The 25225-nt window shown below is 48.5% G+C and overlaps 1 protein-coding gene across 10 annotated transcripts in view; it reads right to left on the bottom strand.

Moving 5' to 3' along the window:
• LOC115075846 (carcinoembryonic antigen-related cell adhesion molecule 3-like) overlaps window positions 1-25225 on the bottom strand; it is a 570763-nt gene that overhangs the window by 29123 nt on the left and 516415 nt on the right. The gene's annotated exons all lie outside the window — the stretch shown is intronic.

Here is a 25225-nt window from a genome sequence, read left to right as displayed (position 1 = left end):
AATTGTTGTATTATTTCAAAACAAGACCATAAACTTCAAAATTTTGAGTTAGTAAAAGAGAAGAGTTAACACCATACATTTCAACCAATCAGATTCTTAGAATCAAAGTAAAAAGTCAGGGTAGTTTATAAATATTTATTTAATGTGTTTTGTATACTGTCATTCGGTTTCGCCATCAGAACAGTTTACAGTGATCATGAAAAGAAGGTTAGATAAACATCAACACAGCATATTGTCTTGAAGTTGAATTACAGTTTCTGGATTTGTGTGTTAGTTATTACATACAACATGGGGTTAATGAGTAAGGTAGAAAGGTAGGTATATAACTTGGATGAGTTATACAGTTAGGTCAGTAACAACAAGGTTTCAGGGTTCAAGCTATACTTAAGAGGTTGTTAGATATACGATATGAGGTTAGTTGCGCAGTGTCTTAGAGATTCAAATGGTGGAAGTTATTTTGTTGGTTGAGAGATGGAGATTTCTTCATGATGTTGGGTTGCATGGGTGTCTGGTAGTGTGGTTGATTGGGTGAGTTTGAGTAGGCTCTGGTGAAAAGCCAGGTTTTCAGCTCTTTTTTGAAGGTTTTATTGTTTGGTTGATTTCTTATTTCAATTGGTAATGAGTTCCATAGTGTGGGGCAGGTGATGGATATGGCTCTCTCACGGGTTGTGTGGTTCTGGTGTGAGGGATTTTGAGGAGGCCTTTATTCATTGAGCGCAAGTTCCATTTTGGAGTGTGGATTTCGATATATTTACTTAGCCAGTTGGTTTGATGTCCTATGATTAGTTTATTCAGAATTGTTAATACTTTGTAGTCTATTCGGTATTTTATTGGGAGCCAGTGTAGTGAGATGAGAGTTGGGGTAATGTGCTCATGTTTTGTTCCTGTTAGAATGCTGGCGGCTATGTTCTGTAGGATTTGGAGCGGATGGATGGTAGCGAGTGGTAGGCCAAGTAGTAGGGTATTGCAGTAATCTAGGTTGGAGAAGATGAATAGTTGCAGGACTGTTCTGAAATCATCCTGATCAAGGAAGGGCTTAAGATGTCTGAGTGTAAGTAGTTTGGGTTATCCTTCCTTTATCTTGTTAGTTATGTGGGGTTTTTTTGTTGTTGTAATTATCTGTTTATTGAGTGATAACAAAAGAGCAAACATAGAATAACTAATACGTTCACAGTATATGTTCATGAACTGAATTTAAAATACAACAGATGTCTGAACAATAGAACATTTTAGTCCTTTATACATATAGAAGAGCAGTTTATCTTTTAGTCCCCTCGTCCCCCCTAACTCTGGTTTATCGATTGAACTATCATCAGAGGCAATCCATAGTTGAAAGATATGCCAGATACTGTTAAAGCGTCTCATGTTATCTCTCTGTAATGCAGTGAGATATTCCACATAATGAGTCCATTTCAGTCTCTGGGGCACCGACATCAAAGAGGGCGCTCAAGCCTCTTTCCAATGTTTCGCGATCACCCCCTCACTACCAGAGCTACCACGCTGATGAGAGGTTGTTGTAGTAAGGATTAGGGATGTGCAGCCAGAAAGTATTCATTCCATTCGGGATACGTATTCGTCGTGGGGCATATTCGTTGCATTCGTCCGTATGCCGCCTGATACGTTGATACGTGCATTCAATTTCCGGTTCCCATTAAAGTCAATGGGGGAAGGATTTGCAGCCTATTTTTGGCTGCAGAATTGGGGTTTTATTATCAATTTTGATGAAACTTCTGGGGAGCAATCATCAGAACAACAAAAGAGCTCCAAGGTACTTAGACTGTGGCAAAGTGGCATGAATAGCCTAAGGCATTATAAAGGTGCAAAGGGGTACCAGAAGTGGCAAGACTGCTTTAACAGAGGCACAAAGCAGCAGCAAGAGTGTCAAAAACACACCACAGCTTCAAAAGAGAGCACCAATAACAGATGCATGAATCCTTGCAGGCAGCACGACAGGCAAAGCAGCAAGACAAGTGGCATCAACATCCTACAGCACAATGAAGGGGGAACATAGCAAGCAGAAAGACTAGCACCAACACACTGAGGAACCATGATAGTGGCAAGAACACCACAAGGAGTTGAGTGAGTCATCTGGTGATTGGCAGCAAGGCAGTAGGGATGTGAATCGTGTGCCCGATCGTTTTAACGATCGGGTTCGGCTGGAGGGGAAATCTGATCGTTACGAGATGTGAATTGGAATCGGTTCAGATTCCAATTCACATCACTAATGAGGCCCGCGCCGATAAAAAAAAAACCCCACCCGACCCTTTAAAATTACCCCCTTAGCCTCCCCCACTCTCCCGACCCCCCCCCAAAACTTTTTACACATACCTGGTGGTCTAGGGGGGCTGTGGGTAGCGCTCTCCCGTTCCCACGCTATCAGTTGCGCTAAAAAAATGGCGCTGATGGCCCTTTGCCCTTATCATGTGACAGGGCAAAGGTAGCGCCGGCGCCATTTTGAATATTGGCAATACAGCCGGAGTGCAGAAGATCGCTCCCGGACCCCCAGGGACTTTTGGCCAACTTGGGGGGCCTCCTGACTCCCACAAGACTTGCCAAAAGTCCAGCGGGAGTCCGGAAGCGACCTCCTGCACTCCGGCCGTATTGCCAGTATTCAAAATGGCGCCGGCGCTACCTTTGCCCTGTCACATGGTAAGGGCAAAGGGCCATCGGCGCCATTCCTTTTGCGCAGCTGATAGCGTGGGAACGGGAGATCGCTACCCGCGGCCCCCCTGGACCACCAGGTATGTGTAAAAAGTTTGGGGGGGGGGGAATCGGGAGAGTGGGGGAGGCTAAGGGGGTAATTTTAAAGGGTCAGATGGGTTTTTTTTTTTTTTTATCGGGCCATGGGCGCCATTTATATTAGTGGCAGCCAAAATGGCGCCCATGGCCCGAGAGTGGGAGATTGCGCCGGGACCCCCCACTGGACCACCAGGTAATTTAAAACATTTTGGGGGGGGGGGGTTCGGGAGGGTGGAGGATTTGTTTTAAAGGGTCGGGTTGGGTTTAGGGGATGTTTTGGTGTGCCGGTTTTCCCGCCCTCCCCCGATTTTTCACGATAAATCGGGGGAATTTCTATTGTATCGCGACTCTATTTTTGACGATTTAAAAAATATCTGACGATTTTTTTAAATCGTCAAAAAACGATTCACTTCCCTACAAGGCAGAGTGGCAGAAAGTTGATAGGGGCAAGACAGGCTGGCAGAGCTGAGGTAGTCAGGTCGCTGTGGTTTGAAAAGGGAAAGACAAGGAGGCAAGACAAGACGAGGCTCAGCATGTGGCAGGACTGTCAAGTGGGCGTACTGTGCACCCGACCCGTCTTGAAACAGGGACCAGGGAGTCTAACACGAGTGCTAGGACCTGAAACATGATGAACTATGCCTGGGTGGGGTGGAGCATCTCGCGGGTGCCGATTTTGGTGGTAGCAATTATTCAAACAAGAGCCCTGGGGAGAGTTCCCTTTCCTATGAGCAGGAAAGGGCTCCCTAGAATGGGTTCACCCTAGAGTGGGGTGTTTCCATTGGCGTCCAGTGAGCTCTCGCTGGTCTTTTAAAATCCAGTGGACGTAACTGATATACAAACGAGAGTTTTCAAGGCCGAGACAGAGGAGGGTGAATGTGAGCAGCGGATCAACATGGGTCAGAGGGTAGATACAGGCAGGCTACATCCGGGGAGAGTTCCCTTTCCTTTGCGCAGGAAAGGGCTACCTAGAATGGGTTCACCCCTAAACAGTGGTTCAACATGGGTCAGAGGGTAGATACAGGCAGGCTACACCCGGGGAGAGTTCCCTTTAGAATGAGTTCACCCCTAAACAGCGGTTCAACATGGGTCAGAGGATACAGACTAGCTATACATGGGATCCCGAGGGACTTTAGTGTGAGAATATCCTTGACAAAAGACAGGGAGGCTAGAAAGCAGTAAGAGTACTGCTTCGCATAGAAAGAGGCTGATTTCAAAATGGAAGAAATGACCGGAGGTAAAACACTAATAAAAATGACTTCATCAAGTGAAATAAAATCCCAAATGCCAGCTGTTGTGTTAATAGAAACAGAGGCATTGAAGAACTTTACTTTTCCGAAGCTAAGAAGAAGTACTAATAAAGTGTGCTTGGCACCCTGCAACAGATAGAAGAGAGTACATACAGATGAATTATACTTTAGAATCAAGATTTGATATGTGCTATCATCTGCACTCTTCCTGGCATTTTGGTGATATGAAACTTGAATATACAAACGAGAATTGTCAAGGCCGAGGCAGAGGAGGTTACCATGTAAACAAACAGCGGTTCAATATGGGTCAGAGGGTAGATACAGGCTGGCTACACATGGAACCCCGAGGGACTTTAGTGTGAGAATATCCTTGACAAAAGACAGGGAGGCTGGAAAGCAGTCAGAGTTGCCTCTTCATATGATGGTTCATGCCAAAATTAGATAGATGTCCCATTTGCTTGCCTCTGCTAATATCCCTGGCACACTAATTACACCGAGCAAAACGCGGGTCTTCTGTCACTTTAAAGTGGCTACAGATCGCAGATGTCTTTTGTGATCCTCCCCTCTGTAAAGCCTTGGGGGTGGTGGCACTGGAGCTGAGGTAGTGGGTGCACCCTGAGAAGCAATGCCAAGGGCCTCAGTCACCCTCTGTGCCTGCGCTGACTGCTCTTCCTCCTCATCAGTTTCATCTCTCCCCTGCTGCACTGAAGTGGAGGCTAAGACAGGACTAACTGATCCTCCCAAAGATTTGTCACCTATTACTTCTTCCATTTCAGATGAGAATCCCACACAAGATGATTCTTCATCTGAATCAGAAGCAAACAGTGATTGCGCTACATTGTCAACGCTAAGTCTTAGTTGAGACTTCTGACCCCCTGCTGCTTTTGGGGGTCAACATTTTGTCTGGCATGACTCAACCTCCCCTTCCCTCACCTCCAAAACTACAGGGCCAGAAACAGGTGGTGGCGATGACGATGCATCATGGTCAGATTTCATTTTTTTTGGGATGGAACTGCCTGCCCCTACAAAGAGTTTAGATTGCAACAGGTGCCTTTTTAACTTTAATGGGGGGAGAGGTACTAGTGTCCTTTGAATTACCTCCTCTGCCAGTCCCAATCACTCGACCTCATCTAGCTTTCCCTGACATTATGGATTTAATGTCACTGACTAGTGCCTACCCACTGTCACGGTGCCTTGCAATGCACTAATGTAAGGTGTGTGGTGTGCACACACACGCAGCTTGCTTGTAAGCACAAAAGGGGCAGACTGGGCACTTGACTGCACAGACAGTCCCAATAATAAAGTTTAGTCTGTTAAACTGCCCACTGAAGCCCAGTGCACAGAGAGACTGAGTGACTTGAATTAAACAATCTCAGTTTAAAAAAGCTCTCCCAGCCACAATACCCTAATGGTGCTTGGCTTGCTAGCAGCTTTGCTCCCTGGCACAGCGTCTCAGTCATATCACCTAAATAATAAACTGCTTTAAACAAATACAAACAGGGCTAGCTGGCACAGACACTGCAGCCAAATAAAGGAAAATTAGTTCTTACCTGTTAATTTTCGTTCCTGTAGTACCACGGATCAGTCCAGACTGTGGGTTGAGCCTCCTTTCCAGCAGGTGGAGACAGAACAAAACTGAAAGGATATCCTATATGAGGGCAGAGCCTATCCTGTAACCCTTCAATATAACTATTGTCAAAGCAGAAAGCAATAAAACCAGAATAGGATCAAGCACGTAACCATAAAGCTCAATGGAGCAACTGTAGAATAATGTAATAAACATGGTATAGCTATACACTCTTGCATATTCTTGGTGTTTAAACGACCAAGGCTTCCGGTGTAATTGCTCAGTATTCTTGCACAAAAATGAAGGATTAGAATCTGCGAATCTGCAAGAAACAAGCTTAGAGAAGACAGAAAGAAAGACAGACAGGGAAGGGCATCTAGACTGATCCGTGGTACTACAGGAACAAAAATTAACAGGTAAGAACTAATTTTCCTTTCCCTGTACGTACCCGGATCAGTCCAGACTGTGGGATGTACCAAAGCTTCCCTAAACTGGGTGGGACCGAGACAGTCCTGCTCGAAGCACTTGCCGCCCAAAGGAACCGAAGACCGGAGCTTGCACATCCAGACGGTAGTGTCGAGCAAAGGTATGCAAGGACGTCCAAGTGGCGGCCCTGCAACTCTCTGCGGAGAAACAGATTGACTCTCCGCCCAAGAAGTAGCTTGAGAGCGCAGAGAATGAGCCTTCAGGCCCTCGGGGACTGGTCGACCTTGGCAAAGATAAGAACATAAGAACATAAGAAAATGCCATACTGGGTCAGTCCAAGGGTCCATCAAGCCCAGTATCCTGTTTCCAACAGTGGCCAATCCAGGCCATAAGAACCTGGCAAGTACCCAAAAACTAAGTCTATTCCATGTAACCATTGCTAATGGCAGTGGCTATTCTCTAAGTGAACTTAATAGCAGGTAATGGATTTCTCCTCCAAGAACTTATCCAGGCCGAGGAGATCGCTTCTTTCAACCATCGCGCAATAGTGATCTTAGAAGCCGGCTTACCCTGGTTGGGACCACTCCAAAGGACAAAGAGATGGTCCGAAACCCTAGTTGGTAACCTGGAGATGTCAAACAGGTCCTGCTTCGCTATCTAGTCGGCGGAGGTTGCCCCCAGTCGTACCCGCAATCTCCTCTGGGGATAACGCAGGGAGTTTTACCGACTGGTTGACATGGAAGGCGGAAACAACTTTTGGCAAGAAAGAAGGGACAGTCTTGAGAGAAACCCCTGAATCGGAAAAACGCAAGAAGGGCTCCCGACAGGACACCGCTTGAATCTCGGAGATCTGCTGAGCGGAGGAGATAGAGACCAGAAAGACAGTCTTTAGCGTAAGATCTTTTAGTGTAGTGTGGCAGAGAGGTTCGAAAGGAGCCACACAGAGAGCCTGAAGGAGCAGATTAAGACTCCACGATGGGCACGTGGCACGAGAAGGGGGGTGGAGCTGTTTAACGCCCCTCAGAAATCGAATCACGTCCGGGTGGCCCGCTAGGGAATGACCTTCCACCCGACCCAGGAGAGAGCCGAGCCCGGAGACTTGTACGCATAGAGAACTGAAGGCGAGGCCCTTGGAGAGACCCTTCTGAAGAAAAGAAAGAACCACAGAGATCGGGGCGGAGCACGCTGGGATACCCGATTCCACACAAACAGACTCAAAAACCTTCCAGATATGCACGTAGGCTAGGGAAGTCGACTGTTTCTGGGCCCGTAGCAAGGTGGAGATGACCTCCTCCTTATAGCCCTTACGCCTCAGGCTTTGTCGTTCAAAAGCCAGGCCGCTAGACAAAAGTGATCGGCCTGGTCGAAAAATACAGGCCCCTGTCGAAGACGAGGTAGATGACCGAGACGGAGAGGTCCGTCCGTCGCCAGGTTGATGAGATCTGCGAACCACGGCCTTCGCGGCCACTCGGGTGCTACCAGAAGCACGGGTCCCCGGTGGAGTTCGATTCTTCTTAGAACTTTTCCCACCAGAGGCCACGGGAGAAATACGTACAGAAGGACGTCCGCTGGCCAAGGAAGAGCCAGAGCATCCACGCCCTCTGAGCTGTGCTCCCTCCAGCGGCTAAAGAACCGATTTGCCTTGGAGTTGCGCAGGGTTGCCATGAGGTCTAGGTGGGGGGGGGACCCCACCTGTCCACTATCAGAGCCTTGGCCGTATCTGAGAGTTCCCACTCCCCCGGATCAAGTGATTGATGGCTGAGAAAATCGGCTTGAACATTGTCCTTGTCCGCGATGTGGGAGGTCGCCAGGCACTGCAGATGCCATTCCGCCCATGCAAAGAGACGGCTAGCTTCCAGGGCCACCAGGGGACTGCGAGTGCCCCCTTGGCGATTGATGTAAGCCACTGTGGTAGAATTGTCAGACAGGACTCTTACCGCCTTGCCGCGGAGCAGGGGAGGAACTCCTGAAAGGCCAGGCGCACCGCCATGGTCTCCAACCGATTGATGTGCCAGTGAGACTAAGTCTGCGACCAGGTTCCCTGCGTGGACTGAGAGATAAACAGCACCCCAGCCCGACAGACTGGCATCCGTGGTTACTATCATCCACTGTGGCGCTTGGAGAAGCATCCCCTGGAGGAGATGAGGGCACGTCAGCCACCACTGCAAGTCGTCGACTGTAGAGTCCAAGAACAGAAGGACCATGTGAAATTGTTCCGACACCGGTTGCCAACGGGATAGCAAAGCTTTCTGTAACGGACGCATATGAGAAAAAGCCCAGGGGATGAGGTCGATGGAAGCCATGGATCCCAAAACCTGCAGGTAATCCCAGGCCGTCGGGGAAGGTAGTGCAATCAGGTTCTGGATTTGCTCGATCAGCTTGAGAGTGCGCACGCTGTAAGAAGACCTTGCCTACTTGGGTGTCGAAGTGGGCTCCCAGGAACTCTAACTCCTGGGAGGGCTGAAGGTTGCTCTTGGAGAAGTTCACTATCCACCCGAGGGAAGCGAGAAGAGATAATACACGATCCACACCTGTTGGCAGGAAGCCGTCGACTTGGCCCTGATGAACCAGTAGTCCAGGTAGGGATGAACAAGGATGGATTCTTTCCCGGAGAAGAGCCGCCTCGACCACCTTGACCTTGGTGAAGGTGCGAGGCATGGTCACGAGACCGAAAGGAAGCGCCCGAAACTGGAAGTCCCGGTTGAGAACATGGAAGTGGAAATACTTCTGGTAGTTGCGGTGAATCGGAATATGGAAGTACATCTCTGCGAGATTGAGTGAAGCGAGAAACTCTCCGGGGCGAACTGCTGCGATGACCACTCGCAGGGTTTCCATGCGGAAATCAGGAATTTTGAGGGCCCAATTGACCTTCTTGATGTCCAGGATCGGGCGATAGGACCTGTCTTTCTTGGGAACGACGAAGTAAATAGAATACTGGATGGCGCCAAGCTCCCTCTCTGGGACCGGGACCACCGCGCCCAGATCCAGGAGTCTGGTCAGGGTTTGTTCCACCGCGACCCTCTTGGACTGCCCGCATTGAGAAAAGAGAAAAAGATCCGGAAGTTCGCAGACAATTTCGAAGGCGTACCAGTCTCTGATAATGTCGAGGACCCACTGATCCGATGTGATTTTCACCCATTCCTCAAAAAACAGGGAGAGGCGGCCACCTAGGGAGGGGACCGAGGAATGAGTCAGCTGAACTTCATTGTGTGGCAGGCTTGGGGGTGGAGCGCGCGGGCTGGCCCTCGCGAAAGGGCCGCTGCCCATGAAAGGGCTGCGACCAAGACTGAGAATAACCCCTCGAGGAACCACCCCGCCCGCGCAGAGTATAACAACGCTAGCCCCGGAAGTGAGCATGAGAGGGTGTGTAGGACCGGGATGGTTTAGGATGGTCGTCCGGGAGCTTATGGACCTTGTTTTCCGCTAAGGAGTCCATACGCTTCTCAAGGTCCTCACCAAAGAGCTGCTTACCTTTGAAGGGCAACGTGCCTAACCGGGCTTTGGAGGACTGATCGGCCAACCAATTGTGTAGCCAGAGGAGTCTCCAAGCAGACACCGCCGAAGCCATCGCCTGAACACAAACCAGATTGTAGAGCACATCTGCCCCGTAAATGATTACGGCTTCCAGATGCTCAGCCTGCTCCGCCTCTGCCGGCGGGAGGTCCTGGGTGCAGAGTAATTGTTGAACCCACCTGAGGCCTGCCCGCAGCATGAGACTGCTGCAGGAAGTCGCCCGGACTCCAAGAGCCAAGACTTCGAAGATGCGTTTCATGTGAGCTTCCAGCTTACGATCCTGTCCATCCTTGAGCACCGCCGATCCCTCCACTGGGATCGTGGTATGCTTGGTGACCACCGAAACATAGGAGTCCACAGAGGGATTCTTTAAAAGGTCCAAGCATTCCTCCGGGAGGGGACAGAGTTTGTCCAAGGTGCACCCCACCCGGACAGCCCCCTCGGGAGCCTCCCATTCCCATAGGATCAGGAGTTTGAGCATGGGATAGAAGGGAAAAGCGGTAGCCGGAACCCTGAGACCCCCCAGGACCGGGTCCATATCCTTGGGCAAGGAGGCCATCAGGTTATCCGCAGTGGGCCCCGCCAACCCCAATTCCTGGAGGACAAAGGGGATGAGGGGCTCCAACTCCTCCTTGCGGAACAAGCATAGGGCTCTGGGGTCGTCCCTCTCTAGAGGAAGGTTACCCTCTGGATCCAGGGGTAGTGGCGGGGTCCGGAAACCCTGGATCCACTGGGGGGTCGGGAAGGGGGGGGCACCCCCGGGACCACCTGCACCCTAACCGGCCCCTGGGGCTCTGCAGCTAGCAGTCAACGGCGTGGAGCGAGGGATTTTTGGCGGGGGGGGGGTAATCGAGGTGGGGCTTTCGTCCTTCTCCTGCAGGCTAACTAGATATGATTTATGCAAGAGGACGAATTCTGTGGATTTTCCGGAGGGGGAGGAGGGGGAACCCCTCCTGGGGGCCCACGGGGCATCTCAAAAAAATCTGGCCCCCCCAGCCTCAGGGAGCTCTGAAAACGGAGCCGCTGAAAAATCCAAAATGGCCACCATTCCTGGGCTTTGCCGACCCAGGAACGGCCTGGCCATGCTGGAGGAAGTTGATCCCCGGACTAAATTTGCTTGTCCTGCCGAGAAGGGATCTTCCCCACCTGGCAGGCAAGCAGAGCAGAGGGCCTGTCGGGAAAATCGCGAAGAGGGCTGCCCACAGGAGAGGCAGGCTGCCTGCCGCGGCATAGGAGAGCCGCTTCTGAAAAAAAAAGCTGAGAAAAAAAAGTTTGACTCACAGCCTGCAGGCCTGGAGTGAAGCAGGAGGGAAACCTGCTGACTCCTGCCTGTCTGGCTGCCGGTTCAAGTTAGAGGTAGGGGAATACCTGTAACTTATATTCAAACTTTGAAATTAATTTTATTTATTTATTTTTTAACTGATCGCAGTAGTCTGGTTCTAAACCCTCTCGGCAGCCAGAGGGGGTGGGGAGACGAGACCTGGACAGACTCGGTCCCCACACCAGGAAGCGGGTACGGACTCAGGCTATGCAGTGCACAAGGGGCGTCTCCCCCACAGAAGAAAAGGAAAAAAAGTCACTAAAAGAAAATTCTCTTTTAATAGGAAGAAGACTAGAAAGAAGACTAGAAATAAATACTTGCTTGATCCTAAGAAAAAGAAGGCTGACTAGCCTAAGGCAGAGAACCGAAGGGTGAACTGCTGCACCTGCTGGAGACAGACGAATACAGAAGGGTTACAGGATAGGCTCTGGCCTCATATAGGATATCCTTTCAGTTTTGGTCTGTCTCCACCTGCTGGAAAGGAGGATCAACCCTCAGTCTGGACTGATCCGGGTACGTACAGGGAAAGAATAATTAGCTTTTTTTCTCTTTCCTAACTAGCCAAAATTGCTCTCTGTGCAGCCTTTCCACAAAGCCCACCTCCCCACACCAACCCTGCAAAGAAAGTGTGTGGCACGCCTCGTGTTGATGTATATATAGTGCTGGCTCATCAGTAAAATCCTAAGAGAGAGCTGAATGACAGCGCGATTGGCTGCATTCAGTGCATTTCACAAAATGTCAGCGCTGATACACTGCATTCCGGTATCCATGCCAACCTGTCCGACCCTTTCCTGTGAGTCACAGGATATGGCGAAAACGAATGCATACCCCTAGTAAGGATACTCCATCCATTGGATCATGTAACAAGGCTCCCCTTGCAGTCCAGTGTAGATTAGTTCGTAGCAAGTCACGAAGCCAGAACTCCGCCTTCTCCCATAACTGTTTAATAACCGGGCAGGTCCACCACATATGATAGAAATCACCTAGCATCCCATATTTTCTCCAGCATATATTGTCCTGTTTAAGCCCCATTTTATGTAGCTTATATGGCGTTAAGTACCATCGGAACAGCATCTTATAGCTTTGCTCCTCTAATTGAGCAGATAAAGAACTCCGTCTCACCTCCTGAAAGCAGGCATCCCATTCGCCCTGTCAAGGGGTTTCCCAAATCAGACTCCCAAGCTTTCAGATGTCCTACAGTGTGTGGTAGTCCCATCAAGTACAATATACATTTTGGATATAGCTCCTTTAAAAATGTGAGCCTTGTCATAATAGCTTTCAACCAATGTTTTCCCTTTGTTCATATCTTCTCGTACGTCTTTAGAAGTAAGAAAATGTTTTAACTGAAGATACACAAAATGATCCCTATCTGTGAGGCAGTATTTATCTCTCAAACCCTCAAAAGACATCACCCCTTGTTTCTGCCACACCTGCCCCAATGAATGTAAACCCTTATCTTCCCAGTCTTGAAACCGCTTTCCTGTATTCCCTCACATCCTCTAATCGGGATGGAATACAAAAATCTACGGGTCCCCACTATCAAGGTCCTCCATTGATTCCAAAGATGTATAGTGATAGCAGTGCATGGTGAAATCCGATCCTCATCCAGCCTTATCCGCCCCCCTGTCCAGAAGAGCTTCCTAATCGACAAGCCGTGAGCCATGTCATTTTCTAGCTGAACCCATTGTTTATAGTGTATACCTTATCATGAAAGTCTATCACCACCTCGAGTTGGGATGCCGCATAATACTTAAGAAGGTGTGGAACCCCCAGGCCTCCATCTGCTTTGCTTTGATAAAGGACGGAACGTGAAACCCTTGGTGGTTGCTGCTTCCAGATAAAAGAAAAATTTTTAGCTTCCATCCCCTTGAGATAATTTGCTGGCAGTATACATGGGAGAGTCTGAAAAAAATACACCAGTTTCCGCAAAAAGGTCATTTTTATTGCAGCAATCCTGCCCAGCCATGACAGCTCTATTCTATCCCACGATTGAAGATGTTTCTCTAATTGTTTGAATAATGGTATATAGTTACGGCTAAAGATATCCCCATATTCCGATCCTATCTGGACCCCTAGATACTTTACCGATTGTTTCGCCCATTGGAAGGGGAAAGACTGTTTTAACTGTGTAATCTGAGGTTGAGACAAGAAAATAGGGAGTAGCTCCGATTTTTCTTTATTAACTTTGAAACCAGATACCCTCCCAAATTTTTCAAGCTCCGAAATTAACGCATGTAAGGATTTCTCCGGGTTGGCCAAGGGCACGTCATCGGCATAGAGAGAGATCTTATAATTCTTATCTCGTATCCGTATACCCAGAATCTCTCCCACTGTCCTGATTTTTTCTGCCAAGGGCTCTAGACAGAAGGCAAACAGTAATGGCGACAGTGGACACCCTTGCCTCGTTCCCCGTTGTACTTGGAAATTTTCAGAGTATCCTCCATTCACCTTTATGCAGGCAGCAGGATCTTGATATAAAAATCTTGCACCCACTGGAGAAAACCGCCACCCAAACCTACTTTTCTCATAACCTGAAAAAGAAAGGGCCAATGCACCCTATCAAATGCTTTTTCTGCATCCACCCCAAATAACATGGACGCTATGGCATTCTTACGTGCATAATGGACAATGTTAATCACATTTCGAATATTATCCCCTGCCATTCTACCCGGCATAAATCCCGCCTGATCATCATGAATTAGGGATGTAATTACCACTTTTAGTCTAGTAGCCAGGATCTTAGCTAATATTTTCAGGTCAATATTAGTAAGTGATATCGGGCGATAGGGAGCTACATTGAGTGAGGTCCTTTCCAGGTTTAGGTAAAATAGTAATGCCGGCTACATTTGCTGCATTCAGGAAGTGGCAACCAGACCCAAGCATATTAAAAACATGTTGACTAAAGGGACTACTAATATGTCTTTGAATTTCTTGTAAAAAAGTGGGGTGTATCCATCGATTCCTGGGGCCTTTCCTGGCTTTAACTCAGTAATTGCTGCTAAAACTTCCTCAGAAGTAATAGGTTGGCCTATCCCATCCGTTAGAGACTGATCTAAACAAGGCAGCTGAACTTCATCCAAATATTTAATTATATCCTCCTCAGGAACTCCCTCTTCCCGGGCATACAGTTCAGCAAAAAAGTGATTAAATTGAGCCCTAATCCCTTCACCGTCCAAGAGCAGAGACCCATCATTTGCCTTGATTTTGGTGATCTGTGCCTGGGACGTTCTAGCCTTTAACTTGTGCGCCAGCAGCTTCCCAGCCCAGCTTGCCATGTTCATAATAGATTTGTTTAGCTAAATCTAGATTATACACCAGCTCCTCTGCTTCCAGCATGCGGATTTGATAGCGAATATCTCCCAATTCCTTTAACAGGGGCCTCGAAGGTGCCTGCTCCACCTTTGCCAACTGTTCCCGTAGCATCTTATGTTGTTGGGCTCTTTCTTTTTATAAGCAGCTATCGCGATTACTTTTCCCCGGATAACTGCCTTCAAGCAGTTCCATAATATTACTGGAGTCGTGTCGCTTGTGTCATTAATCGTTAAATAGTCCCTGATGGCCTTACGTATTTGTAGTTCTACCTCCCTATCTTTAATTATAGAATCATTACATTTCCAAAACCTACACCCACAGTCAAAGCTCAAGCTATTAAATTCCCACCAAACTGGCGCATGGTCAGACCATACTATACTACCTATACTTGCATTGGAGGTACTGCTCCACCAATGTCTTGTCTATTAAAAGAAAGTCAATTCTAGTATAGGTGTCATGAGCTGGAGAGTAAAATGAGTAATCGACTGGCTGGATTTGTTTCCCGCCAGATGTCCACCACGATCTCGTTTTCGACGCTAAGGCCCTGTTCTCATACGTTTCAGAACTTACAAAAACTACCACCCTGTCCATCCCGGGCGACCAAGCTCAATCTAAAGCCAATGATGTTGCATTCTTCTTCCACAGCAAAATCTCCAACCTTCTAACTAGTCTACCCCTCCCCCCCATCTCCCTCTTACATCACAACTACGAGAGCATCTCTCAAATTATTTGAACCCACTTCCACCATGGAGATAGAAAACATACTAAAGAAAATGAAACCCTCCACCCACCCCTCCGACCAAATCCCAACTAAGCTACTTCTATTGGTGCCTGACACCCTCGCCAAGTCTCTGACCGACATCATAAATTGCTCTCTTTCACAAGGAATTTTCTCCAGTGCTCTAAAACTCACCACCTCAAACCCTTGCTTAAGAAACCGAATCTAGATCCTAAGAACCTGAACAATTTCCGCCCTGTTTCCAATCTACTTTTTGTTGCTAAAATCACGGAAAAATTAGTCAACGCTCAACTTTCGGAATATCTCGAAGACCACAAAATACTCCACCCCTCCCAATATGGATTCCGCAAACCGCTAAGCACCGAAACACTCCTCATCTCCCTCACAGACCACCTCATCATGGGCCTAGACAAAGGGCACTCTTTCCTGCTGGTGCTCCTCAACATGCTGAACCATGTCATCCTCCTAAATCGACTTTCTGAAATTGGGATTACAGAAACAGCCCTTAGATGGTTCGACTCCTTCCTCAGTAATAGAGGATTCAAAGTCAAAGTCAATAAAGAGTCCCCACGCATCACTTCCTCACTAGGTGTACCTCAGGGCTCTTCGCTATCTCCCACGATCTTCAACATCTACCTCCTTTCCCTCTGCCAATTGTTAACAAACCTAAAGCTGAAACACTATCTATACGCCGACGACGTGCAAATTCTGATCCCTATAACTGAACCCCTGACAAAAACACTTAAGTTTTGGGACAACTGCCTCCAGTCCATCAATCTCCTCCCCACCAGCCTCAATTTGATTCTCAACCCTGTCAAGACAGAACTCCTCCTCATATCACCGGAAAACAATGATACCCTCCAGCTGACCCTACCCAACACTCTAATCACTCAAGCAAGAGACCTGGGAGTAATAAATGACAGCCATCTGAACTTAAAGAAGTTCAATTACACCACCAAGGATTGCTTCTATAAACCTCAAGTGCTAAAAAGACTTAAACCTCTCTTACATTTCCAAGACTTCAGATCAGTTCTCCAGGCCATCCTGTTCTCCAGACTACTGCAACTCCATTCTGCTTGGTCTTCCTACCGCCACTACCAAACCGCTTCAGATGCTCCAAAATGCGGCCGCTAGAATCCTGACAAACACCAACAGAAGAGAACATATCACGCCCATCCTCAGAGATCTACATTGGCTTCCAATAAGCTACAGAATCCTTCACAAATCCCATACCATCATTCATAAAACCATTCACCACCAGTTCCCCATCGACCTGCAACTCCCACTCAAACTCCACACCTCTTCAAGACCCATTAGGGAAGCTTACGAAGGATCTCTGCACGCCCCTTCCTCCAAATCCACCCATCTGACAACCACCAGAGAACGGGCCTTCTCGACAGCAGGACCAGCCATCTGGAATGCCATCCCTCCTGATCTCAGACAGGAACCTTGTCTGTTGACCTTCAGAAAAAAACTTAAAAACTGGCTGTTTCAACAAGCCTTTCACCCAACCTAGGCCTGCATCAACAATGCCACAGATCACATACTAAGTCCGCCTGTTTAGGGCACACTATCTTGGACAGTGCATTTACTTTGTTATAGTTACCGAGTTACCTCTCCACTTCTGGTTTCTTCTCCTTCCTAGTTCCATTATCCCTGTTCATTGTAACTTTTGCATCTTCTTCGTTATTGTTGTTAATCCCCGTTCCATGTAAACTGATTTCATGAGATTGTATCATGAAGGTCGGTTTAAAAAAAAGTATAAATAAATAAATAAATTCCATTTCATGATGAAGTTCTTAAGAGCTCTCTGATCTATTTTAGAGTAATGTCTACCACCTTTAGAGTAATCTAGCGTGGGGTCTCCTACCATGTTAAAATCTCCCCCAATTATCAAAATACCACTCTTACATTGTAACAATAATGCATCCAGACTGTGGAATATCTCTCTCTGGAGCGTATTCGGATTATAGATATTAACCAGCATATATAGAACCTTATTAATGAAGACAGAAACTATCAAAAATCTCCCCTCTTCATCCCTATGGACAGTTTTAACTTGCACCTAGAGAATAAAATCCCCACCCCCGTGTATTTGTGTTTAGGCGTGCTGGCCGCAAACAACATATGCAGATATTGAGGTGAGGTTAACAATCTCTCATATTTCTTTCTTAAGTGCGTTTCCTGTAGAAAGATGATGGAAGCTTTTAAAGAAAGAGCTTCCTGAAGCATGAGTTTACATTTAAGAGGCATATTTAAACCCTTAACATTAAGGGTTACCACTCTAATCGACATCAGAGAGATATCCACCCCGTATAACTCTGCTTCTGGCATACTGTACCCTCCCCTGCCCAGAACCTCTTTGCCTTGTAACTGCTGTAAAGGATTCCCTCGTAGCACCTTGTTCCTGAGTTTCCCCTTTGTTCCCTTCCCCCTCCCTCCCCTCCCTGTATCTTCCCTCCACCCCCAGACTCTCCTGATATCCCACCACTGATACATCAGTAGTGCCCCTCCAAGAAACAGACAACCTCCCCTTCCCACATCTATATACACATCTACTAGGAACATTTCAGCGATAATCCTCCCTATACATGTGGCATCAACCAGACTGTAACTTGTAAAGAGTACAAACAATTTTCCAGGAATCATCTATACTTCCACCAAGAACAGGAATTCTGAACCAGTTAGAAGTTGGTCTTCGGATTTTACTCTTCACCCTCTTTCGGTATGCTTTGATCCATAGATTTACGGCGGAGTCTAGAGCCCGATTTTCCCACTCGCTGCCATTTTGGACGTTCAGTCCCCATTGTCTGCTGAATGTTGTTTTCACACCTGGCAGAGCTAGCCCAGCTTCTGCCAATATCAACATAGCAATCATTACTGTACATTCAGCACAATGTAAATAATTGTTGGTTATTTAAACTGTTATGCTAGTGGACCCTTGACCCGGAGTGAGAGAACACCCACCTGAAGGCCCTTGGTGAACTTCGCATCCGGAAGGTGGAAATCCCGGAACAGCCAACCCCTCAGTACCCTCTGCTAGGCCACAGCGCGATCCGGGTACAGGCCAGGGACAGGCAGACACACAGGCCAGGTAGCAGGCAGGGGTCAGGACAGGCGGCAGCCAAGCAGCGTAAAGTCCAAACCGGGGTCCAGGCAGGCAGCAGGCAAAGGCAGGAGTCAAGTCCAATCCAGGGTCCAGACAGGCAGCAGGCAAAGGCAGAGTCAAAGTCCAATCCGGGGTCCAGGCAGGCGGCAGGCAAAGGCAGGAGTCAATTCAAGGAACGAGCAGCACAGGGACAACACCGAGCAACAGGAACTATTGTGAAGGCAATCCAAGTCTTCACTGAGGGAGTTTAAATCTCCCTCTCTGATGACGTCCTCTTCCGGGGCCGGCCTCGATTCCGCGGCCCGGCCCCTTTAAGGGGCGGGGCCAGCCGCGGCTCTCCCGACGCTGTCTTCTGACAGCAGGCTGCCGTCACGCCGCGGCCCGTGCTTCGTGGGCCGCCGAGAGAGGGACCCCGTCCGGCTTGCAGGAGAGAGGTAGGGAGGCCCGAACACATGCAATCGCGATCGGGCCTCACAACAGTACCCCCCCTCTTACGCCCCCTCCTGGACAGACCTGGTTTATCCGGATGTGCAATGTGAAATTGGTGAAGTAAAGACTTATCCAATATATTGACCGCTGGTTCCCAGGAATTCTCCTCTGGACCGAACCCCTCACAGGCGATCAAATATTCCCATCGTCTATGATGGCGACGGATGTCCAGAATCTCTCGAACTTGGTAGATGGCGTCTTCTTCAGGTTCGACCGTGGAAAGTGGACGTGGAGGTTCATGAATGGAGGAAGAAACCAGAGGTTTGAGCAGCGACACATGAAAAGAATTGTGGATCCGGAGAGTCGAGGGAAGTCGCAGGCGATAAGTTACCGGGCTCAGACGTCTGCAGATGAGGAACGGTCCGATGTACCTGGGTGCGAGTCGCGACCCGAAGACGTAAATGACGGGTAGAAAGCCAAACCCGATCTCCCGCACTGAAATGTGGAGCGGGCCTGCGATGTTTGTCAGACATACATTTAGCAGTTTCGGCTGCCCGGCGAAGCCTAGCATTGGTGGTCTCCCAAGGTTCCTGGAGCTGTTGTGCAGATAATTGAGCAGCTGGCGAAGCCACCGTAAGCGGTAGAGGTAAAGGGGGTCGTGGCTGTTTCCCAAAAAACAAACAAACAATCTGAAACGGTGATTGTCCAGTGGCTGAGTGTACATGGGAATTATGGGAAAATTCGGCCCAGGGTAGAAGAGGGGCCCAGTCATCTTGGCGATGATTCACGAAAAGGCGTAAAAACAATTTTAATTCTCTGTTGACTCGCTCCGCCTGGCCATTACCTTGCGGGTGGAAGGCAGTCGTGAAATCTTGTTGGATGCCAAACATCTTGCAAAGCGCACTCCCATATTTGGCCGTAAACTGAGGTCCTCTGTCCGAGGTAATGTGAAGTGGAAGTCCATGGAGACGGAAAATATGTGTTGAGAATAGGTCTGCCAGTTCAGGAGTAGAGGGCAACTTGGATAAAAGCATGAAATGGGCCATCTTTGAGAACCGGTCGACTACAACCCATACTACCTGATTCCCGCCAGATAGTGGAAGGTCAACAACAAAATCTGTGGAGATATGGGTCCATGGTTCTTGAGGAGGTGGAAGGGGCTGGAGGAGGCCCCAGGGTCGACCAGGTAAAGGTTTCTGCTGAGCGCATTTAGGGCAAGAAGAAACATAAGCTTGCACATCTCCTTTCATCCGAGGCCACCAGTAGTAGCGCGATAGAAGCTCCCAAGTTCTTGCTCTCCCAGGATGTCCTACAGAAAGGGAATCATGTGCCCACGACAGCACCTTGGAGCGTAGTCTGAGAGGTACTACGGTTTTCTCGGGGGGTACAGTCTCGGTGGCCACCAGCATCAGTTTGGCGGGGTCAATAATGTGATTAAGAGTCTCAGGGGAATCTTCAACTTCGAAGGATCTGGAAAGGGCATCTGCCCGCCCATTCTTTGCTGTTGGACGATAATGAAGAACGAAATCAAATCGTGAGAAGAACAGTGACCAGCGGGCTTGGCGAGGGTTGAGGCGTTGAGCTCTGTTAAGATAGTCCAAATTCTTGTGATCAGTGAAAATTGTGATGGTGTGTTGCGCCCCTTCCAGCCACTGTCTCCATTCTTCAAAAGCCATCTTGATAGCCAGCAATTCCTTATCACCGATTCCATAGTTCTTTTCCGCGGGCGAAAATTTTCGAGAAAAAAGAGAGCAGGGAAACAATACCCCTCGGTCCGCGTGCTGACTGAGGACTGCTCCAACTGCTACCTCGGATGCGTCTACCTCCACGATGAACGGATGATTGGGGTCCGGATGATTGAGACATGGCTCTTGTAAAAAGGCTGTCTTGATATCCTTGAATGCTTGTACTGCTTCACGGGACCACTTCTTGGTGTCCGCCCCCTTCTTGGTCAGAGTGGTGATCGGGGCTATAATGTGAGAATAATGTGGGATAAAGCTTCGGTAAAAGTTGGAAAACCCAAGAAACCGCCCTATGGCCCGAAGTCCCATGGGTTGTGGCCAGTCTCGAATACTGGCCACCTTCTCCAGATCCATCTGAAATCCTGTGGTGGATACGATAAATCCCAAAAAAGGTATTGATTGTTTCTCGAAGAGACATTTCTCTAGTTTCACAAACAGCTGATTTTCTCTTAGTCATTGTAGGACTTGTTTAACATCCTTGCGATGAGTATCCAGATCCTTAGAGTAAACAAGGATATCATCTAGGTAAACGATCACCTGTTTATATAACATGTCCCGAAAAACTTCGTTCATAAGGTTCTGAAAAACCGCAGGTGCGTTACACAGTCCAAAACGCATGACAAGGTATTCATAGTGACCGTTGCGAGTATTAAAAGCGGTTTTCCACTCGTCTCAGGGCTTAATTCGAACCAGGTTACAGGCACCTCGTAAGTCGAGTTTAGAGAAGATTTTAGCACCATGTAATTGGTCTAGTAATTCTGGTATCAACGGCAAGGGGTAACTATCCTTGCGGGTGATGGCGTTGAGCCCTCTGTAGTCAATGCAAGGTCTTAACGACCCATCTTTTTTAGGTACGAAGAAAAACCCTGCCCCAGCAGGGGATGTGGATGGTCGAATAAATCCCTTTGCGAGATTTTCCTCAATGTATTTGGCCATGGCCTGTGATTCAGGCCCAGAAAGTGGATAAATCCTACCTCTGGATGGGATGGTGTTGGGAAGCAAATTTATCGCACAGTCAAATCTCCGATGACAAGGCAGGATCTCAGCTTTCTCTTTAGAAAAGACGTCAATGAAATCGGAGTACTGATGTGGTAATGCAATATTGGTAGTAGTCATCGGTATCACTGGTTGGTGAGTCCAGTGAATATATGTCTCCCGACACTCTGGCCCCCATGCCGCAATCTGGAGTCTTCCAGTCAATGGTTGGAGAATGTTTTTGTAACCACGGTAGACCCAGAACCACTGGATGGACCGCCTTTTCCAAGATAAAAAAGGAAAATTTCTTCTTTGTGCAGGATTCCGGTAAGTAGCGATATGGGAGCGGTGTTACAGGTAACTCGTCCAGGCAGGTTCTCACCTTGGATGGAGGAAATAAACAGCGGGGTCTTGCAGGGCTGTGTCGGAATCTGAAGCTGGTGAACCAGTTCAGCCAGTATAAAATTCCCTCCAGCTCCGGAATCGACCAGAGCCTGGGTGATGAAAGATCCTTGCTCCCCTTGTAGCGTGACGGGGACCACGAATTGAGGAGCTGCTCCTCGGAGACGCCCAGGATCGGTAGTTTCCTAGACGCTCGGGACACTGGGCGAGAAGATGTCCCTTGTTGCCACAGTATAAGCAAAGGCCCATTCTCCTTCGGCGTTGTTTCTCTTCTATCGTCAGCCGACTCCTTCCTAGCTGAATGGGTTCCTCTTTGGGCTCTGTGGAAGCTTCAGTGGTGACCGGAGCCAAAGGATGGGAGAAGTGAGGAGCCAGAGGTACTAGATGACGAGGAGGTCTGGACCCCCTGACCCGCTGCTGAATCCGGTCAATACGACCCGCCAAGTCAATGAGTGCGTCGAGATCCTCCGGGAGCTCTCGTCCCGCCAGTTCATCTTTAATACGGGGAGATAGTCCCTCTAGAAAGATGCCTTGGAGGCAATCCGAGTGCCATCCTACTTCAGAGGCCAAAGTGCGGAAGACAATAGCGAAGTCTGCTAAGGTACGAGACCCCTGGCGCAGATTAAGGAGTTCGGACGTGGCTGTAGCAAGTCTCCCTGGTTCATCAAACACTTGGCGGAAAGTAGAAACGAATCTGGTTAAGTCATTCAAAATCGGGTCTTCTCTTTCCCAGATGGGAGAAGCCCATGCCATGGCCTTCCTGTCGAGCAGAGATATAATTTATTTTATTTATTTATTTAACAGTTTTTTATACCGACCTTCATAGTAAATAACTATATCGGATCGGTTTACAATTTAACAAGGGGAATAACTGGAGTAACAATTCAAGTAAACGAGAGATAACGATAGGAAGGAATAAGTCAAAGTTACAATCAACAGGGTTGATTGTAACTTTGATTACAATCTTTGATGATAATGAAAGAAGTCTTCGTCCGGTCGTTGGGAAATTGCTGTCCTTGTAATGAGAATCGGATGAAGCATTGATTGAGGAATCCTCGACATACTTTAGTTTCCCCGGAAAAACGAGGTGGTGCAGGTAAGTGTGAAACCGAGGCTGAGGTACTCGGCGGGGGGAGGCGCCGGAGCAGCTGCTTCAGCTCCGTGGGTGGAATCCAAACGCCGCACTAGTCTATCCATGGTGGCAGTTAACACCTCCAGACTCAGTTGCTGTTGCATCAACTGTTGGGCGAGCCCGGGAATAGCCTGAAGACCGGACAGATCCACCGGGTCCATGGCCTTCACAATCTGTTATGCTAGTGGACCCTTGACCCGGTGCGAGAGAACACCCACTTGAAGGACCTTGGTGAACTTCACCTCCGGAAGGTGGAAATCCCGGAACAGCCAATCCCTCAGTACCCTCTGCTAGGCCACAGCGCGATCCGGGTACAGGCAGACACACAGGCCAGGTAGCAGGCAGGGTTCAGGACAGGCGGCAGCCAAGCAGCGTAAAGTCCAATCCGGGGTCCAGGCAGGCAGCAGGCAAAGGCAGAGTCAAAGTCCAATCCGGGGTCCAGGCAGGTGGCAGGCAAAGGCAGAGTCAGTCCAATCCGGGGTCCATGCAGGTGGCAGGCAAAAGGCAGAGTCAGACAAGGCAGGAGTCAATTCAAGGAACGAGCAGCACAGGGACAACACCGAGCAACAGGACCTGTTGTGAAGGCAATCCAAGTCTTCACTGAGGGAGTTTAAATCTCCCTCTCTGATGACGTCCTCTTCCGGGGCCGGCCTCGATTCCGCGGCCTGGCCCCTTTAAGGGGAGGGGCCAGCCGCGGCTCTCCCGACGCTGTCTTCTGACGGCAGGCTGCCGTCACGCCGCGGCCCGTGCTTCGTGGGTCGCCGAGAGAGGGACCCCGTCCGGCTTGCGGGAGAGAGGTAGGGAGGCCCGAACGCATGCAATCGCGATCGGGCCTCACAACATAAACAAGCCTTTCCAGAAACTCACTGATTCAAAGCAGCAATCATTACTGTACATTCAGCACAATGTAAATAATTGCTCTTCTTGCTGTTGAGTTACTTATGCTTTGTTCTTCCTCTTCCACCAGTTCCAGCACCCCTGTTTTATTGTAACTTCTGCTTCTCTTCGCTTTGTTAATATCTAAGGTTATTGTACCCCCGTTCCATGTAAACTGACATGATATGATTGTATCATGAATGCCAGTATAGAAAAGCACCAAATAAATAAAATAAATAAATATCGATCCGGCCTCCGCTAACTTCTTGATCCGATGAGTTGTGCCTTCCACTGTGAAAGCTAATCCTCTTGGGTACAGCCATCTATATCGGATATTCTCTTTACGAAGAAGGGAGGTCACAGCTTGAAGGTCCTGTCGTTTTTGAAGAGTGGCAGCTGCAAGATCATTATAAAGAGCCATGTTGAGCCTTTCCCAATTGATGGTGCCCATTTGGCGGACTTTCTGATCACTTCTTTTTGGCGAAAATTATGGACGTAGGCGATAATGTCACGTGGAGCATTATTTCTCAGAGTGCCAAGGGCCCTGTGTGCCCGATCCAGCTCAATATTATCGTCCAGAGCAACTGCAGCATCAGACTCTGCATTAAGCACTGCTTGGCATAATTTTTTAACCACCAAAGCTGCATCCGTGTAGGTTTCCGATTCCGGCACGCCCCTTATTCTAATATTAGAACGCCGTGACCTGTTTTCAATATCTTCTAACTTCAGCATAATTTCTTCGTTTTTATTTTGGAGCGTCAAAAGTTTTGTTTTCAGTCGCAATGTTTCCATGACCTGACCTTTCACGATGTTTTCCACATCCTCAACTCGGTGGCCATAGTCCCCCAGCTCTGACCGGAACTCCGCTAACACTGCCTGCATGTCTGTCTTGATCGATTTTGTCTCTTTGGATTTCCTGAAACCATAATTGAAAGTCCTGTTTGGTAGGTTCCCCGGCTGTCCCGGACACACCAGCCTCTGTCAGGTTGCCATCCTCTCTAGATTTCTGTGCGCCTGCATTCTCCATCTTATCTGCACCCGGTTCCAGATATTCTCACAAGGCTGCAAATCGGGAGCCGCCGGCTTCATATGGAAAAAGTCTTCAGAACAACTGTTTTCTTCCTGGAGGTCATCATAAACCCTTTAGCAGAGCCCGGTTACATTTCACTACTCTCAATTCTTCCAGTTTGTCACACACTAGAACGACTTGGTCTGACCCACTTCCTATACGCTGACGATATACAAATACCGGTCCCTAATTAGGGGTGTGCATTCGTTTTCACCGTATTTGTAATCTGCAACTTATTTTTTGCCATCCGCAAAATACGTTGGGAGGAGAAACGCATCGCGACTTCCAACGTATTCAACATATTTCTGTTGAATACGTTGAACCGCGAGGCGTGCGCTTTTCCTCGCCGCCATTAGCTGCGAGCTCGGAGCCCCAGATTACCACAAAATGGCGGCGCCCCTGCGGTAACCATGCCAACATGTCCGACCCTTTCCTGTGAGTCGCAGTGACTCACAGGAAAGGATCGGACAGGTCGGCATGGATACCGGAACGCAGCGTATCCGCGCTGACATTTGATGAGCAGCACTGAATGCAGCCAATCGCGCTGTCATTCAGTGCTCTCTGTGCATTTTACTGACGAGCCATCAGTATATAAACAGCAGCACGAGGAGGCTGAGCCAAGCAGTT

This window comes from Rhinatrema bivittatum, chromosome 14 (genome assembly GCF_901001135.1).
Source record: "Rhinatrema bivittatum chromosome 14, aRhiBiv1.1, whole genome shotgun sequence".
NCBI lineage: Eukaryota > Metazoa > Chordata > Amphibia > Gymnophiona > Rhinatrematidae > Rhinatrema > Rhinatrema bivittatum.
The sequence above is the reverse complement of the archived record's forward strand: the minus strand, read 5'-3'. Positions and strand labels throughout refer to the sequence as shown.